The sequence below is a fragment of the Rhincodon typus genome, chromosome 7 (genome assembly GCF_021869965.1).
Source record: "Rhincodon typus isolate 14 chromosome 7, sRhiTyp1.1, whole genome shotgun sequence".
Taxonomy (NCBI): Eukaryota; Metazoa; Chordata; class Chondrichthyes; order Orectolobiformes; family Rhincodontidae; genus Rhincodon; species Rhincodon typus.
The window spans coordinates 47,514,890-47,525,986 of NC_063338.1; positions in this window are offsets into that span (position 1 = coordinate 47,514,890).

Here is an 11,097-nt window from a genome sequence, read left to right on the forward strand (position 1 = left end):
AGTTTTACCACCATTTCCTTTTAAAAACAGTGAGTTTTACCACCATTTCCTTTTTTTAAACAACAGCTACAGAGTTAAAATTAACTCATCGTAAAAAAGTTAGATACATCATTAGTTTAGTACATAATATATAAAGAACCCTAAAACCCACACAAAGACTCGTTACATTTCAACTTATTTAGCCCTTCAGCATTGTTAAATATCAAGATCTCTCGTACCTCTGCATTTTAGTAGACAGTGTTGACTCTATCAACTCATCATGTTTAAGATTCTATTCCAGTAGACTATAATTCATGTCCTGCTTCCATCCTAAACACCCTTCCATGTATTTTTGCAGAAATCTAACAAAAATCAAAACAAATGAAAGTATAATGTATAAGTTACCTCTTGCCATTAGAGGGTAGGTTTAGTAGGTTATTTAGCTTAAGTCATTTGATTGACTCCTTCAGCAAATATAATATTTTTCTGTAATTCAATGTTCTCTCACTATTACCATGCCTTTTTAGGAAAGATTCTTCACAACACAAAAGATAAACCTAATTTTTGGGCTTTAGAATAATATCCATAATTTTATTTCTGACTGTCCTTCTTTCACGCAAAACTACAGAATATTCAGAAAGCCAGTGAAGTCTAAGCAGCATTTTGTATGAACAAAAGTGGATTTTGAGACTTATACTTGTTTTGAAAGTTTATTTTATTCATATGAAGAGTGCGTCATAATTGTCTATGATTTATCCGCATATAGTCAATTCATATGTCATCTTCACTTATGCAGGGTCTCCAATTCACAAGAAATATGTCTTTCAAAGTTTCCAAATATTCACATCGAAAGAGGTCCCACACCTTTTCGGTGTAAGATGGCAAATCAACAAAAATTTGTTTGTCACATAATTATTTAACTGAATAAATACTGTGTAGGAATGTTATGTTTACTCAGTTGATTAATATGCAATTTCCACAGTTTCGGATTTACCCCTCATCCTACCGAACCCATGTAGTCTTCCTCAAACACACACTGCTCCTGAAGCTCACTGATTATTTATCCCTAAACACATGCACCACTTACCTAATAGGCACACTTTCTTTCTCACCAATTACGCAGTTTCACATGTGCACACACTAATATAAATTTTCTATTATGAATACAACATTGTTGAAATAATATTCCAGAATCCAAAAGTGCTGATTTTAAGCCTGAAAAATATGTAGTGACCCAAATCCAAATACACAGACAAATGTGGGATCTGATTAAATGTAAGGAGAGTGCAACACTGTTCAGTTTTGAGCAGTCATTCTTAAAAAGGTTCTGGCTCTGTTTTGTCTTGTCATTGTTTTCAACAATGAATGCTAATAATGTTAGGAAAGCCACTTTGGAGGAATTATTGAAGCCAACAGTATGGAAGATCTGAATTAATATCAGCAGAGATATAGCTATTAACCTGAGGAACTTCAGCAATTAGTGTATCTTCAATGTTACTTTATCTCCCTGCTGAATCTGGCTAAATAAATCTCCATTGGATTCTCCAGTGAGACACTATTATAACAATATCCAGTATAGAAGGGATATATTTAAATATCTATGTATATATGTGTGTGTGTGTGTATGTAATGTGGTAATCCAAGCTAAAAAAATGTCCTGAAACTATTCTATTGGCTAGTTACATTTACATGTGGTAATTTGAAAGTTTCAAGATTAATTATGATGATTAGCCTTTAGAAAAACTAAAACATATGTATCCCAAGTCCTTGTATGTAATTTTCCAATGAATATCTTTTGAAGGTTGTAACTTAGCAGTTTTAAGTTTATTTGTGATTACAGCAGAATCCTTTAGTTTTATCCAGAGTGAACGCTAAAAGATTTTGAATTAACTGGGAAGTTGTTTGGAAATAATGAAACTAAGCAAATAACTTGCATCATTCATGGTATTAACAACATTGAATTGCATGAGTATGCTTTAACTTTCCTATCTATGGCACCAAGGTATACAGTGGCATTATTGAATACTTTCCATATAAAGTCTATCATGTTGCAATTATCTAATTTTTTTTCACTCAAACAGGAACATGTTGTATCAGCTGGTTTTGTTTCCAAAAGCTAAAATCTGGTTTTCCCTCTGTGCTAGAGATGATCTATTTATCAAAGTCAATTGACTTGTATTCTGGCAAGACCAAATGTTCTTTTTTCATAGTGAGGGAAATGTATGTAACTCATCCTTGTATAGTGTAAATAAACTCATGTATTTTCAAATGCATATGCTATGTAAATTATGGACTAAATTTTCTGGAATTTATCATTGCTGTTGACCACTACGGGGAAGAGAGCCTTATCCACACTCCTAACTAAACTAACTAAATTCTAGGCAAATGAAAATTATACAGGCCCAGCATATACGTGACTGATTAGTGAAAAATGCTTTTGAATTGAGAACAGGAATGTTTCAATACATTTGTAAGAAACAGTTACTTGGTATTAGGAAACGGCCTCATCAAGACTGTAAATCATGATGTATTTTATCCCAATATTTTACTGTTTCACTTGAAATTCATGATGTATCTTTTTATTGAGGGAAATTTGGTAATTGTTTAAAATTTGTGATATCAAATTGTCCACATATTATAAACTCTGAATTTATTTTCCATTGAATACCATGAAAGTTGAGCCAGGTTTGGGGAGCAGTCAGAGTCATTTTACTTGTTTTACACCATCACCAAAGTTAAAATTGCCCCTTTTTTTCAGAAAGGAGAACTGGGTGTTGCAATGGGGGACCACCTTTGTGACCTGGGTATAAATGCAACAGTGGGTGAAACTGTCTCCTTGTCCTGCATGTAAGCAACCATCGTGCAACACTTTTGGGAAGTCATCACCCTATTTCAGGATAAGTCATAGAAGCAAAAAAAACTTACAATGACAAGTAGAAAAAACTCCTGACTGATTAAAACTGTGTCATTTTCTTGGCATTAACAGGTGGAGCTTGACCTTAAAGCTAACATTGATGAAAATGCAGAGAGGTGTTCCATTCTAGTACTAATCATAGAATCCCAAAAGGCAGAAGAAGGCCATTTGGCTCATTGAGTCTGCACCAACCCTTCGAAGAACATTCCACCCAAATCCAGTCCTCTACCCTATTCACTTAACTCATATTTACCATGGCTAATCCACCTAGCTTGCACATCCCTGACCCTATGAACAATTTAGCATGTCCAATCCACCTAACCTGTACATCTTTGGACTGTGGGAGGAAACCAGAGCAGCCGCGGAAACCCATGCATACACAGGCAGAACGTGCAAATTCCACACAGGCAGTCACCGGAGGCTGGAATCAAGCCCAGGTCTCTGGCGGTGTGAGGCAGCTAACCACTGAGCCACCATGCTCCCTAAATATGACTCAAATAAATTATGACACACATTCACAAAAGGGACTTTTTCTTAATTAGCTCTATTTTATGGATGACTCAATACCCCTGATGTACATAAATAAAATTTCAACAACACTTAAAAGGATTGACACCATAAAGGACAAAGCAGCTCTCTTCATGGTACCCTATCCACCAGCTTCAACATTCACTCTTTCCACCATCAATGCACAGTGGCAGCAGTGTGTACGATTTTTGTGATGCGCTGCAGCAATTCATATAGGCTCCATGAACAGCAAACCTTCCAAATCCAGGACCTCTGCCACGTAGAGGAGCAAGGGCAGCAGATGTACGGGAATATCACCACCTGCAAGTTCCCATCCAACCATACATCAGCCTGCCTTGAAACTATATGACAGTTACTTTACTGCTGCTGGGTCAAAATCCTGGAACTCCCTCCCTAACAACATTGTCATAAAAGTACTGTCATAAAACCATTATAGGCATTGCTTATTTTAATACGGCTGTGATGATTTCCCATTAAAAGGGTGTTCGGGAAGTTAGTAGTAATAACAATTTTATATGTTAAAGAATTGTGACGGAAGGCCACTAACAGGAAATTCATTTGAGATTGCTTGATTGGGGATCATCTTATGAAAAATGTGTTTTGAATGCTTATTAGGAACTGTACCACGGTGCAAACGCTTTCAATTTTTAGCTGCTAATTGTATGAATATTGCTTGAGAAGGGGGTGCTCTCCGTTTATTTGAACTCATAGAATTTACTCCTCAAGAATTAAAGCAAGAATTTAACGCTATATTTAGTGATTCCTCACAAACCTGAAAATTTCCAACAGACTTTCCTTTTCTGCTTTTAATTCCAGCCAAGAGTTCCTCTGGATGTCCCAGGATGTTTTACTTTCTTTTTGCTTAGTTTCCCAAGCTTGTGCTTCTACCAGAACTCAGTTTCTCTGCCAAACTCTTCCACCAGCTGTAGTAGACAAACGTGATGCATCCTAGGATAGTGGATACACTGCTAGTAATCTCCCAAAAATCCTTAGAATCTGGAAAAGTGTCAGAATAGTTGGAAACCTGCCAATGTAACACATTTATTTAAAAAGTGAAGACAAAAGAACAGGTCACCATAGGCCAGTTAGCTTAACTCTGCTATTGAGAAAATGTCAGTGTCTACAAGGATGCAGAGCATTTAGATATACATATGACCAGAAGAAATATGATTAGAGTCATCATGGCTTCACAAAGGGGAAATCACACCTGACAAACTTATTAGAATTCTTTGACGATGTGACAAGAAGGTTAGATATTTGGTTTGCAGAGGACATTTATTAAGGTACCACATGTTAAGCTACTTAACAAGATAAGGACCCATGATGTTAGAGGTAGTAAATGAGCATGTAAAGAGGATTGGCTAACTAATAGAAGACAAAGAGTTGAGGTAAAGAGGAACATTTTCCTAAGTTAGACATTTTAGAATCCTTAACAGATACAGACTTTTCATGTTATCAAGTTTCTGCTAGTGAAATTCTTTGTTGATCATAGTTTCCTGTTTGTTCTCCATACCTTTCAATATCTATTCATTGAAAATAAAATGCTGCAGATGCTGGATTCCTGAAATAAAAAGAGAAAATGCTGAAAAGCTCAGGGGATCTGGTAGCATCTGTGAAGAGAGAAACACAGATAATGTTTTGAGAACAATCTGAATCTTCTGCAGAAATGAGGACCGAGCATTAGATAGCAGAATGGAAAAGGTCAGGGATAGGTTATACAGCAGGAAAAACTAAATGACAAAAATGTCATGGAACAACATACAAAGGGAGTGATAATGTTTGTAATTAAGAAACAAAGTATTGGTCCAGTAAGTGTTAAAGCAGAATTAAGCACAGCTGCCTGAAAGCAAAGGGAAAAACGAGATATAGATCGCATTTGGCGACAAAATGGCCAGAAATTGTTGAACTCAGTGTTGAATCCAGAGGTTTGCAAAGTGCCTATTCAGAAGATGAAGTCCTGTTTTTTCATGTTTGTGCTGACATTACTGGAACATTGCAACAGGCTGAGGCTAGAAAGGTGAACATAAGAACAAAGTGGTGAATTAAAATGGCAAAGAACCAGAAGTTGGGGTTATGCCTGCGGACTGAGTAGCTTTCCACAAAGTGGTCAACCAGTCTTGTCTTTGGTCTCCCCAAAGTACATGAGATGGTATTGTACGCAATGAATATAGTACACTAAATTGAAAAAACATACAAGCAAAACACTGCTTCACCAAGAAGGATTGTTTGGGTTAGTATGTGGAAAGCAGGGAAAAGGATGTTGCACCTCCTGTGATTGTGTGGAAAGGTACAGTGGAAAGGGGAAATGGTGTTGAAAGCCAAAAGGAGTGGACTAAGGTGTTTATTGCAGAGAGAATGCTATCTTTGGAATACCGAAAGGGAGAAGAGGAAAATATATTTTTGGTAACATCACGCTGAAGTGGGGTAAATGGTGGAAGATGGTCCTTTGAAAATGGAGGCTGGTGAAACAAAGTGAAGAACAAAAGGGAGCTGTATCATGGTTCTAGGAGGTAGGGAGGGCAAGGATGATAGCAGAAGTGCAAGAAATCAGCCTAACACAGGGGTGGGGTCTATCTTCTTTCAGCATTTCTGTTTTTATTACTCTTAACATTTTATACGTTTATAGATTCTAGCACTGACCTTTTAAATCTCCTATATTTTACGTGTTAGAGAATATTAACAACAGTTTAGGCACTAAAAACTAAATGCAACAAATGTTTTAATCGTCCTACATTTGATGTAATAGCAAAAGTGGATGAAGAAGATCATTATTGTGTGTCTATAAGTGGTTGCAGGTCTGCTGAGATGGATTGGCTGTAGACTGACAAAATGTCCTAAAAATGACCTCAAAATAGAGTTTTCAATAATCTTTCTGAGCCCTGGGAAAAGTTTCTGTTAATGCTATGGACCATGGATACTGCAAGGTAGCACTGTGCAATATGAGAATAAACTCATTTTCATACATAGAATCTGGTTCCAGTTAGTGGTCAGAGTTAGATGGACTGGACTTGTAAAAGATATGTATTGCTGATCAGGAAAAGAAATACATAAAATGATTATTTCTTACCTTGCTCTGTACCTTTGTTGTTATTTTAAGGCAAACAAAGTGGGAGATCCATCACAAATATATGTAAGGGACTTAAATATCTTATTTGGGTTGCTCCATTGTGAATGTTTATAACAAATATTAAACAGTTTTTCAACAAATGGGCAGATTTTGATTGTTTTCCAGAATTATAATATTTTCAGTCTGACTGCTTTACATATGCATAAACTATTATCATAAGGAAATATTTGTCATGAGATATGTTGCTCTGATGGCCAGGGATATGAATTAACCTATCAAAGGATGAGAATCAGATGGATTAGTAACAAAGAGTTGCAGGAACTCAGACAAATTAAGAACTCTATTAGCCAGGGATAACCCACTGTATCAGGTACGATTAACTCCTGATAATGATCAAAATTGGTGTTACCAAGAAGTAACAGATATCAGTAAGAGACTAAACTATAATAATGAGAAATAGAGACTTAGCACGTTTTTCCCCAAGGTGCAACCTGGTATCACACACAAAAGCGAGACAGCCTGTCTTACAACACCAACTTAGTCTCTTCCGATACTAAAGCAATCCATGCTCACATGCAGGTAGAATTGGGCAACGTCCTGGTTTGGGCTATTCTAGCAAGAACATTTGAACCATACATGTGCCAAACAGGACCCTCCACCTTCTTCACAGGCTCCTGCTGTCACGTGACATGATACCCATGTTATCTATAGCATACAATTGCCTGAGACCCCATCAAGATGGGCACACCTGCTCTAATGGAAGATGTGCTTGTCTCCTGTGATAGTGTTTCTCAGAGTGCCAGACCTCTACTATCAGCAGCCACTGACCCTGAGAAGGAGTAAATTGAGAGTGGGAATTGCAGGGGTACTGGCCACAATTTTTCAGTCTTATTTGTACTCAGAGAATGTGCCAAGATGCTGAAAAAATTGCAAACCTTATGCCTTGTTCAAGAAAGGTTGTAAGGGTGAGCCCAGCAATTACAGACTAGTCAGTTTAACTTCAGTGGTGGGAAGGTTTTAGGGACAGTTATTCAGTATAGAATTAATTATTACACAGAAAAAAAAATGGTGGGTTGATTAGAAATAGAATGAATTTCTAAAGGAGAAATCATGTTTACATAACTTGCTGGCATTTTTTGAAAAGATCAAGGAAAGGCTTAATGAGGGTAATGCTGTTAACCTGGTGTACGTGGACTTTCAGAAGGAGATTGATCTTGGTATTAGAACAAACTGAATATTCTTTATTGTCACTTGTACTACAATACAGAGGAATAAGAGTACAGTGAAAAGTTTTTATAATGGCTGCCTTTTAATGGCGCCACCTTAGGTACAAGTACCTAGGTACAAATCTTACAGAGTAAAAATAATGTAATGTTCTTATACAAAGAGGATTAAAGGAAAGCATAAACATTACTTACTGAGGTAGCTACCACATAGTGAAAAGGTTTTAAACTACAGTCCGATAAAAGTAGCTCAGCATGTGGTGCTGGGCCCAAGTCCAGCAATTGTCCTGCATCGCTGTAGCCTCCAGTCCGCTCCTCACCATCACTCTGCAGCAACAGGGGAGTTTGTGCTGTACTGGGATTCGTACCTCGACCCCTCCATCACTTTGGGGACTCAGCCCTTCCATCGCTCCAGGACTCGGCCCCCATTGCTCCTGGGATGCAGCCTCTCCATCACTCTCAGGCTTCTCCCACTCGCCTCAGCTGCCTGTTCAGGGGACACTTTCCAAGTCTGCAGATGACACAAACTTGGAAGAATTGTAAACTGTGAGGAGGGCAGTGTAGAACTCCAGAAGGGTGTTGATAAGTTGATAGAGTTGGCAGATAGGTGTCAGATGATTTTCATTGCAGAAAGTTGTAAGGTGATACATTTTGGTTGTAATAACATTAAAAAACAATATAAAATAAGGTATACAGGAGCAGAGGGACCTGCATGTAAATGCACGCAGATCATTGAAAGTGGCAGGACAGGTAGAGAGAGCAGTAAGTAAAGCATACAGTATGCTTGGTTTTATAAATAGGGGCATAGAGTACAAGAGCAAAGAGATTATGCCAAATTTGTATAAGACACTTGTTAGATCTCAACTGGAGTATTGTTTGCAATTCTCAGTGCCACATTATCCAAAGAATCTGAACACATTGAAGAGAGTGAAAAAGCAGTTTACAAAAATGGTTACAATGATGAGGAACTTAGGTTGTGAAGATAGATTTAAGAAGTTGGGACTGTTGTCCTTGGCGAAAATAAGGCTAAGAGGAGATCTAATAGATGTTTTAAAAATCATGAGGGGGCTGCATACAGCAGATAGAGATGAATTGGTCCTGGTCATAAAGGAACAAGAAAAAAAAATCATTGATTTCAAGTGATATTCAAAATAAGCAAGGGTAAAATGATGTAAACCTTTATCACTCAATGAGCAGTTAGCATATGGAATGCACTACCTTGATGTGTGATGGAGGCAAGTTCAATTGAGGCATTCAAGAGCACATTGGATGGTTATTTAAATAAGAACAATGTATAAGGGATGGGGAAAAGCAGGTGATTGGCAGTCGGTAATGATGCTCAGTTAATGAACCAGTGCATGCACAAGGGGGCAAATGACATCTTTCCATGCCATAAAACTTCTGTGATTCTGAAATATGTTAGACACTCACAAACTTTCATCTCTGTCGTTGTTTCATCAAATAGCGGTCAGCACTTTAACTGGCATCCACTGGAGATGACTTCATGAAGTCTAAAGCTGCTCCTAGGTTCATTCATTGATTAGTTAATAACGTTCATCCCCTCTGTTTTGCATCAATCTTGCCTTCCATTGTCAAAGCCCTCCTTTTCCATGGCCACCAACATTGCCTGTTACTCACCACCCCTGAATAGCTTCCCTTGTGAGTGCAGTATGATCTTTTCTCCTGAAATAACAGAATGAAGTGTTCAGCTACAGTTAACTTCAGTTAATTTCATCAACATGATCAGACTCAGATGTAGTGATCCTGACAATGCACTGGCCCAGGGTTTCATCATAATCCCAAGCATACATTGCTCCCTTAGGTGAGGGTCGACCATGAACAATAAGGTCCTCAATGTGCCTAATAATTTCCTACCATGAGGCCCTCTTGCTTAGTGGTTTAATGTCCTTTGAAGATGATCATGGATGTCAGCTTGGCTTGGCTTGGCATCTTACTCACTTTGTCAGACTGCAAAAAGGCATTGAAAACATCCCGCACCAAACCCAAATCCTGCTAAACACATTGCAGTTGCTGACCTCTCTGGTAACCTCAGCTATGTTTACCTGGCCCTCTCCAAAAACAAAATTCTCCTATTGTTTCAATTTGTATCTGTTATGACCTAAAGGGAGAAGACATTGAACATGTTATGAACATGAACATTGAACAACAACATGTTGCCATGTTATTGCTTAAAAGCCTGTTTCCCCGACCTAATTCTTTTTGGCTACTTGCACTTTGAATCCAGGTGACTGTCCTTAAATGGAGCCCACTACCTTAATCTTGCACCTACCATCAATAATCGAATGGATACTGCAAAGAGGAGCCTCCCCACAGAATACTGATAGGTGTTGCACCTCAACTGCAGCAGAATCAGGACTCAGAAATGATGCTAAATGTCAAGGGTGTCGATGATCACAGCAAAATTCAGCCCACTAACTATATACATTAGTTGGCCCATTTTCTCAATTGGTTGTTCATGCTCTTCTAAATATGACATATTTGTCAGGACATTGGGAAAGTTAAGTGATTAAAGCAATTTAGAAAGAGACGGTACAGAATCTGAGGAAAATGAACATCATAACATCATGAATATGGAAGACAAGAAGAGAAATTGGCAGGTTAGCAATTTAATGGAATAATTGATTTGGGGATCAAAGTAAAATGGGTGAGTCTTATGGATGAAATGAGCTTAGAAAGTGATGAGGGGAAATGAGAGGAAAACTAAGATGCAGGATCAGATCTCAGGAAGCAGAACCCACAGAGAGATTTGATTTGCGGGAAAGGGGGAGAAGCAGCTGAATGGATGATTTCAATGTTTGTGACAAAAACAAATCCATGAGCTCTATACACTTAAAGATTATGATACCTGGGCATTTACTATTCAAGGGCACAAAGTGTTCAGAAAGGGGGGAGATAAAATGGGAGGTGGGGTAGTAGTACTGGTTAGGAAAGACTCATAGAATTGGAAAGAGAGGATGTCTGGGGAGGGGAGCAAACAGGAAACAAGATTGATTAGAGTTGAGGTGCAAAAAGGAATTACCACATGACTGGGGATATTCCAAGTAGTAAGTGACAGATAAAGGAGGAAATTAGTGAGGAAATAACAGAGATGCACAAGAACTGTTTGGTTGGAAATGTTGGGGACTTTAATTACCAAATATCAGTTGGGATAATGTCAGAATAAGCAGTATATGGGGAAAGAATTTCTGAAATTCCTCTTCAATTGAAATCCATTAACCAGTATGTTCTCAGTCCAGAGATAGTAGGAACTGCAGATGCTGGAGAATCCAAGACAACAAGGTGCAGGGCTGGATGAACACAGCAGGCCAAGCAGCATCATAGGAGCAGAAAGGCTGACGTTTCGGGCCTAGACCCTTCATCAGAAA